Source organism: Lissotriton vulgaris, chromosome 4_1 (assembly GCF_964263255.1).
Source record: "Lissotriton vulgaris chromosome 4_1, aLisVul1.2, whole genome shotgun sequence".
Lineage (NCBI taxonomy): Eukaryota > Metazoa > Chordata > Amphibia > Caudata > Salamandridae > Lissotriton > Lissotriton vulgaris.
Window position 1 is genome coordinate 495562389 of NC_141691.1, and position 14107 is coordinate 495576495.

The following is a 14107-nucleotide window of genomic DNA, read 5'->3' on the forward strand; positions in this document are numbered from 1 at the left end:
CCCCACCCGCAACGGTTTCCCGGGGATCGGGGCACCCATCCATACGTTCGGGGTGACCGAGTGGTCTCCCCTTTCCATAATTAGCTCTAAAGATTGGCCCGGGTCCATCATGATAACAGCAATATCGTCTGCATAAGCATTAACTTTTAATTCATTGGGTCCTGGAGATAGTGGTAAAACATTCTTATTAGCAAGTTGAACCCGAATGAAAGATTTGAGATATAAAGCAAACAGTAACGGGGAAAGAGGGCATCCCTGGTGCGTACCCTTATTTATACAAAAAAGCCTCGACTGGGAGTCAGCACAGCTTAGTTTAGGCTGTGGTGTATGATGAAAGTGTTTTTACACATGCTAAAAATCGGCCAGTCATGCCAAATGCAGTGAGAGTTAGCCAAGACAGCCTCATGCCATGCATTCAAAGGCTTTCTCTGCATCTAGCAGTATCATACCCAGATTAACGCCAGCTTGTTGCGCTAGATCAAATGCCATTATGACAGTATTAGTATGAGCTGGAGTATCCCGACCCGCTATGAATCCATGCTGTTGGCTAGAAACCAATTTAGACATCAAGGGAGCAAGACGATTAGCTAAAATTTTAGTGTATATTTTAGCATCAGAATTGATAAGTGATATCGGGCGATAAAACCCACAGTCATCAGGTGGTTTTCACCAAAATTTACCTTGATGGATTTGACCCGATTGTCAAAATTACCTTTTTGCCTTAACTTGCCTTCACCCACCTTCATCCTTGCCCTTGCATCCTAAACACCCACACCGGCACGAAATTTTACCCACTTGCTCATCCAAATCTGGCACAGCTTGGTAACAGGTTTCCTGCCCCTCAACATTTCAAAAGGAGAGACTTGGGTGCTGGAATGTAGAGATGTCCAGTAAAACCACAACATAGACCTAACAGCATTAACCTGTTAACTGCCCACTGGGTTAATGAACTAGAACACGGTTCATGCATTCTCCTTGACCATTAGTTTGGGAATGATATGGAGACTTTTTCACATGTTTAATACCACCAGCTAGGTGAAACCTCTCAACCGCTTCATTGTCAAACTGCAGCCCGTTGAAATCACACACCCCAGCTAACCTTCCCTTAGAAAAACGTCTCTGAGAAAATCAATAACTACACAGGCATTGGGCTCAGATACAAACTTAATCTCTGGTCATTTTGAGTACAAATCAACTGCTACCAATGCAGAACTATCCTGACTCGGCAACGTATTAAATGGGCCAACCAAGTCTACACCAATTGTTTCCCAAACTCTTGCAGGATGCTTAATAGGTTGGAGAAGTGGCTTCCTCATAGACAACCCTGTCTCCACAAAAGATTCAACCTCCCTATCCATGGAAAGCCACCACAAGGTTTGTCTAAGCCTTTTTTGTGAAGGTAGCTCCCATGTGACCTTCATGAGCAATCCTGATTAACCTACATCTTAACCCTGCAGGTGGTATCAATTTGTCACCTCTGAGAAGAAGACCATCATCCACTAAAAGATCATCAGAAAACTTCCCGAAAGGCTGACACAAATTTGCAAGTGACTTTTTACTGGGCCATTCCTTAGCAACATACTCCAGCACCGCTTATTATAACCTTGTTCAATGTCATTTTATCTCTCCATTCAAGCTCCGTAACTGCACACATTTCCTCCAAATCCAATGAGGCAATAAAACAACTTTCTTCGGTGGTCTCTTCACCTTCCACATCACCTTCCTGAATCACAAAAAGAGACAAAAATTCAGCTCACACCTTCTTGCCCCCTTTGATATGTACAGTACCAAAAATGAAACTATAACAGTTTGGATGAAAATCTTTTGATTCTGGGTGTCTGCTCTTTAATTGTCTCCCAAGACAAAATGGCAACCAAAGCTTTATCATCTGTTTTTACAGTAAATTTGGTACCCCAGATATATGGTTTGAACATCTGAATTACCCACCAGCAAGTTTGCAATTCCTTTTTGATGGTTGAGTGAGACTAATGGGGATGACCTAAATGATTTATTGCAGAGAAATGGCAAACGGGGTGTGACTGTTGTCCCTGGGATGTTTTTGAAGAAAAAGAATAATCGTATTCTCGACGAAGGCACAGGGGATGCTTCAAGTGATGGGTCAACCATAGTAGACATAGAGGCAGAATGTTCATCCCCCTGTTTGCTTGATCCAATTGCATTATGCTCAAATAGGTACTCACCTCTTACTGATATTGACTGTTCTAACAAGGAGAATGGGGACCCTTTGATCGAGCTAACTCCATCTGATGCTTACCAAGGACAGGGGTTGGAAGCAAACTCGTATATACCCATTTCTGGACCTGGGAATGACATTACCGAGTTATGCAGCCTTGTGAACCGTTTATGTAGCTTTATTCATTGTATGCAAGATAAAGTTGACATTCTAACATCTAAAGTGCACAAGGTAATCACTCATGTGAACACTTGCCCCAATTGTAACCCTGATAAAGAACACCCAAGCTCCGGTACTGTGGAGAAACAAAAGGTAATAGCTCTGCATCCAGCATTCCAGCAACCTAGGGGTAGCATCCAGACCAAAGCTCATACGCCTCTCAGTAAAGTAGGTAAAGGTACAGAGGTGCCAGCGAAACTCTTGCCTGTGAAAATCCCTAAATCTAAATCTCCCGATAGAGCAAAAAATAATGGGTGCACAAAACTCAACGCTAGGCCTATCAATATCCCCAATACTACTAGGTATACCCCTAAAAACTGGTCGGGCAGATGTGCTTCCCTGCCTCAACCCACACCCCCGATCTATCTAAAGTATACATGGTCAATGTCCCAAAAATAAGCCAAGATAAGGACCTAGAAACAAAAGATTCCCTGACAAACAAGGCTATCCATTGGATCAGACATACCAGAGGATGCCGATCAGTGATAAGGGAAGATATCTTTAGGGCCACTGGGCTTTCGCACCCAGGATACGGAGCAGACTGTATTGAACTCACATTTAAAAATGTAAACATGGCACAAAACTTGATACTATTGGAGTTCAGGTCCTGCTCCCCTGATCACTCATCCATCCAAATTAGATCTTCTCCCCCCCAACAGTGGCTAAAAGAACTGACTAATGTCAGATGGCATTACCTCCAAATACCGTCCAGATGCATCAATAATCACCATAACTGCATCACAAGACACCCCCACAGGAATACCTTGTGCAATACTAGATCCAGGGGTGCACCATGGGGAGGGTAGTCCCTTAAATATGAACCCTGATGTAAGCCTAGTGACAGATTTTGACGCATTCGGCTCCTTCATGTCATGGAACATTGCAGGGCTGAGTGCCAAGGTGCAAAGCCCAGAATCGGCCTTGTTTGTCAGTCAGTTTACTATCTGTATATTTCAAGAAACGTGGCTCCTTGACCCACAGCACTTTTCAGGGTTTCTAAACTTTAGTGTCGCCGCTGGAAAAAGCAATAGAGGACGACCCTCTGGGGGATTAACTATTTGGGTTAAACAGGATTCGGGGATCACCGTAAAGGAGCTCACCTCTAAACACTAGGATATACAGATTGTGTCCCTTACAATTAATCGGGCCAAACCTTTGGACATCTACAATGTGTATGCCAGGAGCACAGGGGGGCGGAAGTCTGACACCCTGCTGTCCTCGATGGCCTTATTGAAAAATTCTCTGCACACTCACGTCTGATTGTTGCAGGAGATTTTAATGTAAACTTTGAACCTTTATCGGGTGGCAATTCTTACCTTGTAGATGATCAAGACAGCCAGTAGGGGGTTCCAAAGTTAGAATTGGACCCAGTGAAAAGGTGGACTGATCTGGTGATCCAGATTAACTCTACCTGTTTGAATAAAGGACTGAGGGCAGCCAACGGTAGAACCCGAAAGATAGGGTGGGTGCTGTCACATTCAAGAGCGGCAACAGAGAAAGCAGAATCGATTATATACTAGTCCATCTCGAGTTGTGGCACCATCTGGAGGATATGATGGTAGTTGACCGCCTTGAGAGTGACCACAACCCCCTATGCATGATTTTTTCCTACTGGGAAGCCCCAGCGATAATAGTGGACCCAAGTAAAGGAAATTACCAAGCCGTTCTTCTGGCAAATGATATACGCCACCTGAAGTGGGCCAAAGTTGCCCAAAGCCAGTCAAACATTGACTTTATTTTAACGAATTTACAGAAAGCTACAATGGAATTGAGTGCCTGCACCAATGCCGAACCTTTTACCCCAGGGAGAAAAAATGCAAACAAGGTGCACAAAATCTTCTTTTCACAAATAAAAGGCCTATTTGTCAAACCAAACAACCCTAACCAAATCATGACCGAGAAATCTCCGAGGTGGTATAATTAAGAATGTAGAAAGGCACGGCTGGATCTAGGGCAGGCCATTAAAAATGGATCCAGTGCCAGTGTTCGCACAGCCAGGAGCGCGTACAAAACTATTATCCAAAAATCTAAGCGCGCCTGGGATGTAAAAAAATGGGAGGAGCTTAAGGAGGCTAGTTCTTTCAAGAATTCTAAGCGATTTTGGGACTTGCTGAAATGGGGTTGCGAAGGCCGCCCAGAAAAACCCCAAAATTGGGTAGCCCAGGATGATTGGGTAACTCATTTTAGGCCCCAATACGCCAAAGGGCTGGAATTACCCTCAGAACAGAGAGAAGGGATTGTATATACCCCCTGTACGGAAGATCTGCTTACTATCATGGATATCCAACATGCAATGGACTCTATCACCCCTGGAAGGGCGCCAGGCATAGATGGTGTCCCGGCTGACATCCTCCTAAACAACAGAGAGCTCTGGGGGAACTATATACTATTACTGACAAACATGATAGCCAGTGGATCCCCAATACCCGAATCCTGGAATGGGGCGGAAATAATCCCTGTTTTCAAAAAAGGCAACAAATCGCTCCCAGGTAATTATTGCCCGATACCATCCAGAAGATTTATGGTAGACTGGTATTAAACAAAGTCCACAAATGGGAGCGTGAGAAGAACATCTTGTCCCACCTCCAAGCAGGATTTGGAGCCTGTATGAGCACAGTCAATCAAGTCTTACAATTTGCCAAGCTCTATTGGAAGGTTGTTCAACTGTGGGGAGGCAGCCTGTATGCTGCCTTCATTGATCTGAGGGCAGCCTTTGATCTTCTACTGCGGCCAAACCTTTGGTTTGTCCTGAATGACATGGGCATGCCTCCAACTCTTCTTTCCTTGATCATTAAACTACACGAGCACAACTACGCCCAGATAAGATGGGGCCCCCCTGGGCATGTTACAAACCAGTTTCCAGTAGAGAGAGGAGTGCGCCAAGGTTGCGTGTTAGCGCCTACCCTCTTCTCCCTCTACATCAATAATGTGGCATAGATCCTGATAGAGGCAAACGTTGATGCTCCAATCTTAGCAGGCGCCAAAATACCAATTTTAATGTTTGCCGACGACTGTCTCATTATTTCCAAGACCCCAAGTGGCTTGCAAAAAGCACTTGGGATCTTCGAAACATATTGTACTGACCACGGCCTGGAAATCAATGTCTCAAAGTCCAAATTCATGTCTTTTAATCAACACAAGTCATTTAGAGGGAAGGTGCTGATGAATAACCTACCCCTGGAGCAAGTAAAATCGTTCTCATATTTAGGTGTTACCATCCAGCATGATCTTCGATGGAATGAACAGATTGACTTAGCCACCCTAAAGCACAGGCAAATCACAGGGGCACTGACTCTCGAACATGCCAGGTCCCTGACAAAACCGATGGCCCCTGCAATCATGGTCTATAATGCAAAGGCGGAGAGTGCAGCACTTTATGGGGTTGAGATCTGGGGACACTGGAACCTAAGTAAATTAACTGTCCCCGAAAACAGGTTCCTACGTAACCTTGTCATGCTGCCGCATAGTACCCCCATGGGCCCGGTTCTTCAGGACCTTGGCATGAAACCAATCGAGATTATAGCAAACCTGCGTCCAGTATTATACTGGAGGCGAATATGGGTAACGCCGGAGCTGAAAATATTCGCCATGGGACTTCTGGACATTATTAAAAGTGATGCCTTCCACCAGATAAAATGGCTCACTGAAATTAGAGCGGTTCTCAGTGAGCTGGGTCTGATGGAGACCTGGGAAGACCCAACCAACGCTATATTTTCCTCGAAAAAGGTTATTATGGGATTGTACTGGGAGATGATATGTAAATGTAAATGTATTTGAGCTTATATAGCGCACAGCTACCCGCAGTGGGTTTCCCGGCGCTTGCTTAGGGAACCCGTCCTGGTATTCCCCTGTGAGATAACCCCAGCAGGGTATCCACAAGGTGAAAGCCAGGCATCCCGCCGCGAGGGGCCGTTGTGGAGATTAAGCAAGCTATTGCCCATAGTCGCAGAGTGTGAACCTGTGAGTCGAGAAGGCACCGGAGCGAGAATTATCGAGTCCGTGGAATTTTTAGCCCAAGACCCGCCGAGGCGGGGAATTGAACCCTGGTCCAGGGCCGATCTCAGCTTCCGGGTCTGCCGCCTCTAACCCCTGAGCCACACTTCTCCACCTCTAAACTCTTCAGGACCATTCCCCCACTTTCACTAACGGGGCTGTTTATGGAGTTCAAAGATGAGACCCATTTCGAGACATTCTGGGACGACATAACGAAGCCACTGGATAGAAAGCTCTATTTCCAACTGAGACTCGGTAGCATACCTGTTAGAGCTTTCACATCCAGATGGTCCAATGGTGGGAGCATCTCTTGTCCATCTTGCCCAGATCCCAAAGAAACAGTTAGTCATCTACTTTTTGTGTGCCCGGCCTACTCTGCTCTGCGCAGAGTCTGGCTGCGACCCATGGCTAAACTGTTGGGTACTCGGAGTGGAATTGTGGCTGCCAGAATCAACTGTACAAACCCAAGCCCTGTAATATATATAGCTGTGGCGAAAATTTTAGGATGGGCCTGGATTATTAGAAACAAAAACGCAAAGGGATAGGCTCTTGATAATGCACTTTCTACCTGAATACTTGATGTATTTTAATATGACGATTTTTAATTAATACTGTAATGAATTTTGAATTCTAAAAACGTCTTTTAAACTTTCGTGTAAATTCTAATTTTATTTTTATATAATACATTTTTATCTCTAATGCTTTTATGACTATGTCGAATAAAGCTTGTTTGACTTGGTTAAGTGATGAGTTTCTGCGTCCCTCAACACCCTGGAGGCATAACTAATAGTGTTCTCTACCACTCCATTTTCCTGTGTCAAAATGGCTCCCAACCCATAATTAGAAGTATCCACTGTGACACTACATGCAAACTTGGAGGCATATGGTTTCAAAATCTTAGAACTTGTCAATTGTTTCTTGATCTATTCAAATGATTCCTGGCAAGAACTATTCCATCAAAACTTGGAATCCTTCTTTCAAAGTTAAGTTAACTGTAAAATGTAAGAAGCATAATCAGGTATACGCCGAGAATAAAATTCACACATCCCCATGAAAAATGTAGGGGCCTTTTAATCAGTAGCAGCCTTTACTTCAATAATTGCACTGACCAAACCTGGCCTAGGTTCAATGCCATCCCCGCACACCATATTATCTAAATTCCCCACAGTTCTTGTTTCACCTACCCCCACAATGGAGACTTGGTCAATATACTTTTTCAAATCAGTGCTGCACCTTTTCTGCCAAGTAAAATCTTGTGTCAGTGAAACAAAGTTTAGGTGGCAGTAATAAGAAACCTTTTTCTATCAGCATTAATCAACTTAGCAATAAACTTCCAAGAAATGTTTAAAACCCAATCAACAGTACCTGCCATGTTCAAATTGCATAGTTTGCTAGAAAATATTGTTTGAGAACCACATATATAATTGTTACCATTTAATTTCCTAATCACTAGGCAGATATTTTTTTAAATCCACCTTTTTAATGTGAATATTGAATGTCAGCGAGTATATTTAGGATCTAAGAAGTCAAAAGACACTTTTGTGTGAGGGAAATAAAACTCAAGACTGCTCATCCAGCCTGCAAATGAGGGGTAAGGGAGCCCTCCACAAGACACTAGAGGGCACACAGGAGTAACCACGGTACAAGAGTGTACGAGGCCCATCCCCAACTAGGGCAAGATGGGGCATAGATCAAATTGATGGTATATGAGGGCACTAAGATGGCAGCACCAACTGTGCCAGACTAATTGAGAGTTGAGTGAGGGCACGAGTAATAGAAGGTGAGCATTACTGAATGGGTTGATGGGGGTTGGGTACAAGAGGGGCCACAAAGGGTTGGGAAGCTAAATAGAGACCAAGGGACTGCAATAAGAGCAGTCGGGTCTGTGAATGATCTAACTAACCCTCAGATGGATGGAGCAGACACCCAGAAAGGACACATTAGAGGGTATAGGGAGGTGCATGTTAGCAGCAGGAGAGGTCTGAACACTGGACAAAGAAGGGAAAGTGTGCGGCTATTGGCGAGACCCCATCAGGAGGAACTGCTTTGCTAGTTCTCCTGGACTTGTCAGCTGCTTTCGACACGGTTGACCATAAGATCTTGGTCGACCGTGTCGAGAGGATGGGCATTCAGCTCACTGCTAGGGACTTACTTGCTTCCTTTCTGGCCAACAGAACCCAGGGGGTCACAGTGGGCCCCTTCCAGTCGGCTGACTTGTTGTTACCGTGCGGGGTACCCCAAGGCTCATCCCTAAGTCCGACACTATTTAATATATATGTGTCGGACCTTGCTAGTGTCATCAAAGCACACGGGATGGGCCTAACCTCATACGCTGACGACACTCAGTTGGTGCTGGCTATAAAGGGCGATGGACAGAGGGTGGCAGAGAGATTCCAAAGTGGGATGATTGCTATCAGCGAGTGGATGGCAAAGAATTGCCTAAAGCTTAACTCCGATAAAACGGAGGTGGTTATCTTTGGTAATCTCTCCCCAGTCTGGTCGGCAACCTGGTGGCCATCGGCCTTAGGCACACCTCCCGGCCCCACGGTCAAAGTCAGAAACCTAGGTGTTACTTTCGATGACCAGCTCAACTTCATGGCCCATGCAAACAAGGTGGCAGCTAACGCCCACTTCAAGCTTAGAATGGTAAGAAAAATTACACCTTATCTACCAGATTCAGCAGCAAAAACGTTAGTTACCTCCCTAGTGCTTACATCGCTAGATTACTGTAACGGTCTGCTGCTCAATGCTCAGAGCAGAGTTACCAAAAAACTACAGACCGTGCAGAATGCTGCCGCCCGCGTTCTGTCAAAAAAACCTAAGTTTGCACCCATTTTGGACACGCTCAAAAGTTACCACTGGCTTTCCATCCACAACAGGGTAAAATTCAAAACCCTGTGTACATTTTACAAATCTCTACAGGATCAAGGACCTCGATTCCTCAAAAATCAACTGATTCCTTATAACCCACCGAGAACTCTCAGATCCACTTCTCTTAACCACCTAGTGGTTCAACGTAGCCGAACAGCTTCTTGGGGCGATCGCCGCTTCTCAATCGCGGCCCCTAGACTTTGGAACACCCTACCTAACCACATAAAAGCAAGTCCCACACTTCTTCAGCTCAGAAAAAAACTGAAAACATGGTTATTCAATCAGTAATCCACATCTCCGCACTTCCGATCATGGTGAGACATCAATGCACTTTTAGCGCCGAGACGCCCAAGGGTAATTGTACGCGCTCTACAAATGGCATTAATAAATAAATAAATAATAAATAAATAAATCAGAGGGGTGATACATGTGGCAGCACACTGGGGGACAGACAAATAAACTGGAGGGACGTCTCCAATAGGCAGCAGGAAGCCTGCAAGGAACTTCCTCAGAGTACAGGAGAGTGTCCACAAGAGACCTCAAAACTCAAAGGCATGATTTATGAGGGACCTTTTTAAAGGAATGGTGGGAACCCGTGAGGACCTCATATGAGGACAGAGTGATACAGACACTGGTGGAGAGATCACAAGTTGCATGAAATAAAAGGCAATGAACCGAGAGGAGCCTCAGAATTACAGGGGAGACTACAGATGATAAAGAATGACAAATTGTAACTTCAGAGGGCAAGAATGGAGCAGAAATACCCTCATGATAGGACACTATAGGTATGTATGGAGCTACAACTTAAAGCACAAGAGGTACATTGCACAAGGGGTGAATACAGGGGGAACCTTCCATATCAGAGGACAGAGGAACTGTTATGAGGGACCTCAGAGGGCATTGAAAGGACCTATAGGGACCCCATGAAGGGGTTGAATGAGGGACTCCATAAGAGGACAGGACACAGGCTACATGGCAGTGATAAGATATGAAGGACCGCAAAACACAAGTGACGGAATGAGGGAAGACTCCTCAAAGGACAAGTGAAATAAGAGAGGTACACCATCTAGGAACTAGAGGGCCAGGAGAGACCTCTTCCAAGGGCAGTCAGAAGTTTTCCACCGGGGGCATTGACTGGCAGTTCTAAGGAGTGACTAGGACTCGGCTAGATGAATGTGAAAGGCTAATTGTACAGGAGGTGTCTTTGAAAAGCAGGGCACAGGATGCCCCTGTGCCTACCTTTTGCCCAGATGTGCAGGAGGATAGCAGCGAGCAACAGGCAGCAACCATGGTGCACTGAGAACCCTCACTGTGCTCTTGGAACTGGATCCAGCCTTCTCCTCCTACTCGGCTGGCTATGAAATACTTTCTGCTGAGGAGAGCTCTGGAGCACAGTGAACAGGCACACTGGGGGGGGACACAGGGGCTTTGAAGAGGGGGATTGGAGGGGCTACAGGAGGCTCAGTGATGGCCCTGCCTGGGCTGGAGAAGAAGGCACCTTGCAGGGGCTGGCAGTGGTTCTGCTGTGTGATTGCAATCAGCTAAAGGGGGAGGGAGGGGAATCTGTGCTGGCTGCAGTTGACCTAGCTCTCATCTGCTTACAGAGCATTGCTGCATTCAGCACCCAGTTAGTGGCATGTAAAAGGTGATATAAGTTGACAGGCAATGATGTAAGCGTGTGTTGGATGTGTGCAAAAAATAAAAGAATACCTAACTAACCGCATTCAGAATACGGTAAGTGTAAAACAGGAAAAAAAAACATAAGCCCTGGCATGCAGTTTGCAATAAGGATCATTCCACAATTAAGTGGATACTATGGTTTAAAGAAATTGACCTCACCTCATGAGAGATACACACATAGTCTCAAATGGGAGGGGGTTAGAAGAAATAGTACCTGCATTGAAGCAGACATCCACTAATAAAGGGAAATTAGTTGAGCAGTGCTCTTCAGCCAAAAGATGGAAGTGATGTTTAGGATTGCAAACAAATTAGGAGGCAGCAAAGAAGAGTGACGCTGGAGACGCTGGTGACGCTTCTTACTATGATAAGAAGTAAGCAGGATTAAAGTATTTTTAATAACTACAACAGGTGTTGCAGGCAGCAGATGCATGCTGCCAGCCTCAAACTAAAAACAAATCAGTCTTCTAACTGGGTGAGATGCGAGCGGACAATAAAGTGGTCATTCCAAGTAAGCTCCCTGATAAATGTTTATGTTTCTTCTAGTTTAACATGGCCCGTTCATTAAGTGATTCAGAAAAGGGGGTGTTGATGAACAGAGTGTCTGAATTAAGCAGACCACTCTTACCCGGTCCAAAGATCAGGGCTTGATCCATCACCGTTATTTATCTCACTGCACCATCCCTGCTCAGAACCTGGCTATATGCAAATCAGTCTGTCCCTGGCCCAGTGCATCATGGGAACAGGGCAGACTAAACTACCAAGCCAATTCTTCACCAGAAAGGAGACAAGCTACCGGGGGCCGGTTTCTGGCATTTCAGCCGTCTTCGTCCCGGCTTGCTTGAATCCTGATGGTGCAGTGAGAAAGGGACTCATGTCTGAGTATACCCTGCCACACCTATAGTGGCCAAAAACGATTCAGAAAAGGGGGTGGTGATGAACAGAGTGTCTGAATTAAGCAGACCACTCTTACCCAGTCCAAAGATCAGGGCTTGATCCATCACCGTTTTTTATCTCACTGCACCATCCCAGCTCAGAACCTGGCTATATGCAAATCAGTCTGTCCCTGGCCCAGTGCATCATGGGAACAGGGCAGACTAAACTACCAAGCCAATTCTTCACCAGAAAGGAGACAAGCTACCGGGGACCGGTTTCTGGCATTTCAGCCGTCTTCGGCCCGGCTTGCTTGAATCCTGATTCATTAAGTGAGCATCATCTTAGTTTTTGAAAGACATTTCAGACAGTCACCATTTCTGCTTTCATCTTGGAGCATGTAATAATGCCTGGATCTGCATTTGACCTTAGATGAAATCATGATTCAAGATATATTGGTCTGAATAACTGAAATGTGAGAACCTGTAAGTGCATTTAAAGTCCATGTCCATCTACCTTATTTGGCCCCTGTGACGAATCCCCATCTACTCTCACTATAAGTGAGATATACTGTGCTGATGTTACTGACACCTCATCTTTTTGAAGCAGAGTGTAGGCTGTGAAAAGGATAATAGGGAATGATTAGCCTATTTATTAAAGAATGGCTGTTCCTACACTAAAGTTTACGACAGATGAATAGGCTTTTGAATTTAACTCTGTTATTGACAGTCAGCCAGTGCAACAGTCAAACTTACATGCATAGAAAGGGAGGCCAAGAAGAATTCTGGCTGCAAGATTTTTAATGACGTCTTGTTTATGTATCTGATATTTAAGTAGAGCTAGTATTGAAGTTAAGGATATCTAATAGTCTTTAAGACTGGAAACGGAAGCTCATTGGGAAGTATAGCGAGAAGCATTCACTCTACTTTTAGGTAGAAAAAGCAGCTTAATTTAGTTAATTTAGCTATTAAAACAAGCAATCCAGCATATTGACAAAAATAAAGATTAAGTTGTGAACTCCTTCCACCGGAGTGGGACAAGTGCCCAAATTGAGTGGCCGCTATTCACTAGAGCAGTCACTCCTTTGTAACTGTGATCCTCTTACAATCAAGACTTCCTTTTTGCCTGCATTCAGTTTTATTAAGATGTTGAGCATCAGCCAGTCTGCAACTCCAGACATACATGATCTAAAATTGGCCTGAGCCAAATTGCGTGCTCCGGCTAGTCCTAGTATTATTTGTGTGTTGTCCACATTGGACATCACCATCAGCCTGACAGGTCGTCTTAGCAACATAGAGTTGAACTAAAGTTGGGCTAAGGTATCCTCTTACATTGTGAAATAAAAAGAGGAGTGGTGGCTGCTTGGCTACAACCCTTATATAAGACATAAACCAATGGTGTGTTTTGCTCTTGATAGCAGCATTACCAAAGAAGAGGGAAAGGACCAGTGCGTGATGCTGTATTAAAAGTAACTGTAAGATTGAACAAAGTGAGGATGGAAACTCCTCCCACATCCTGTGTGGCACAATGAGTGCTGCAGGCCAACTAGCGGCATATATTTTACAGGCCCATGGTACATTTAGTGCCACTTTACTAAGGACTTACAAGTACATTAAATAAGAAAATTGTGTTTAGGTCAAATCTGGCATGTTTAATGTGGAGAGCACACACACCCTAGCTCTGATTAGCAGCAGTAAAGTGTGCAGAGTCCTCAAGGCCAACAAAAACGGGTCCTGAAAACGGGAGGGTGAAGCCAAAAAGTTTGGATCTGACCCTGGAGAAAAGGCGAAGTCCAACAGGTCTCATTGTGAATGTTAACAACAGGGCCCACATTATCACAAGCCGTGTATCAGAGAAAGGGGTGCTGGTAATTTAGAGCCTGACCGGTGAGAATATCTCCCCTCTGGAAAAGGGTTGTGCACTCACTCCATTGTTTAAATATTTTTCTGGGGGCTTACATTTCTACCTGACATAGATAATAGTCATGTTTTCATCCTGCTTCCTTTATGTAACTATTTTAATTCTTGTATACCCAGGTGAGAGGACTTCCTTTGAGAGACAGTGCCATCACTGTCACCTTCTTCCATCTTAACTCCACTACAAGTTTCCATAGCTTTGATCAGACAAATATTTGGAAGAGTGAGAATCTTCCTGATGGGCCACCTGAGGTAGCATGTCATCTTCCAACCTTACTTACTTACTGCGTGCAGGACAAGTGACATTCCTGAGATTGAGCTCAGTTTTACACCACAGTTCCTGTTTCCCAAATCCCCTTAAGGA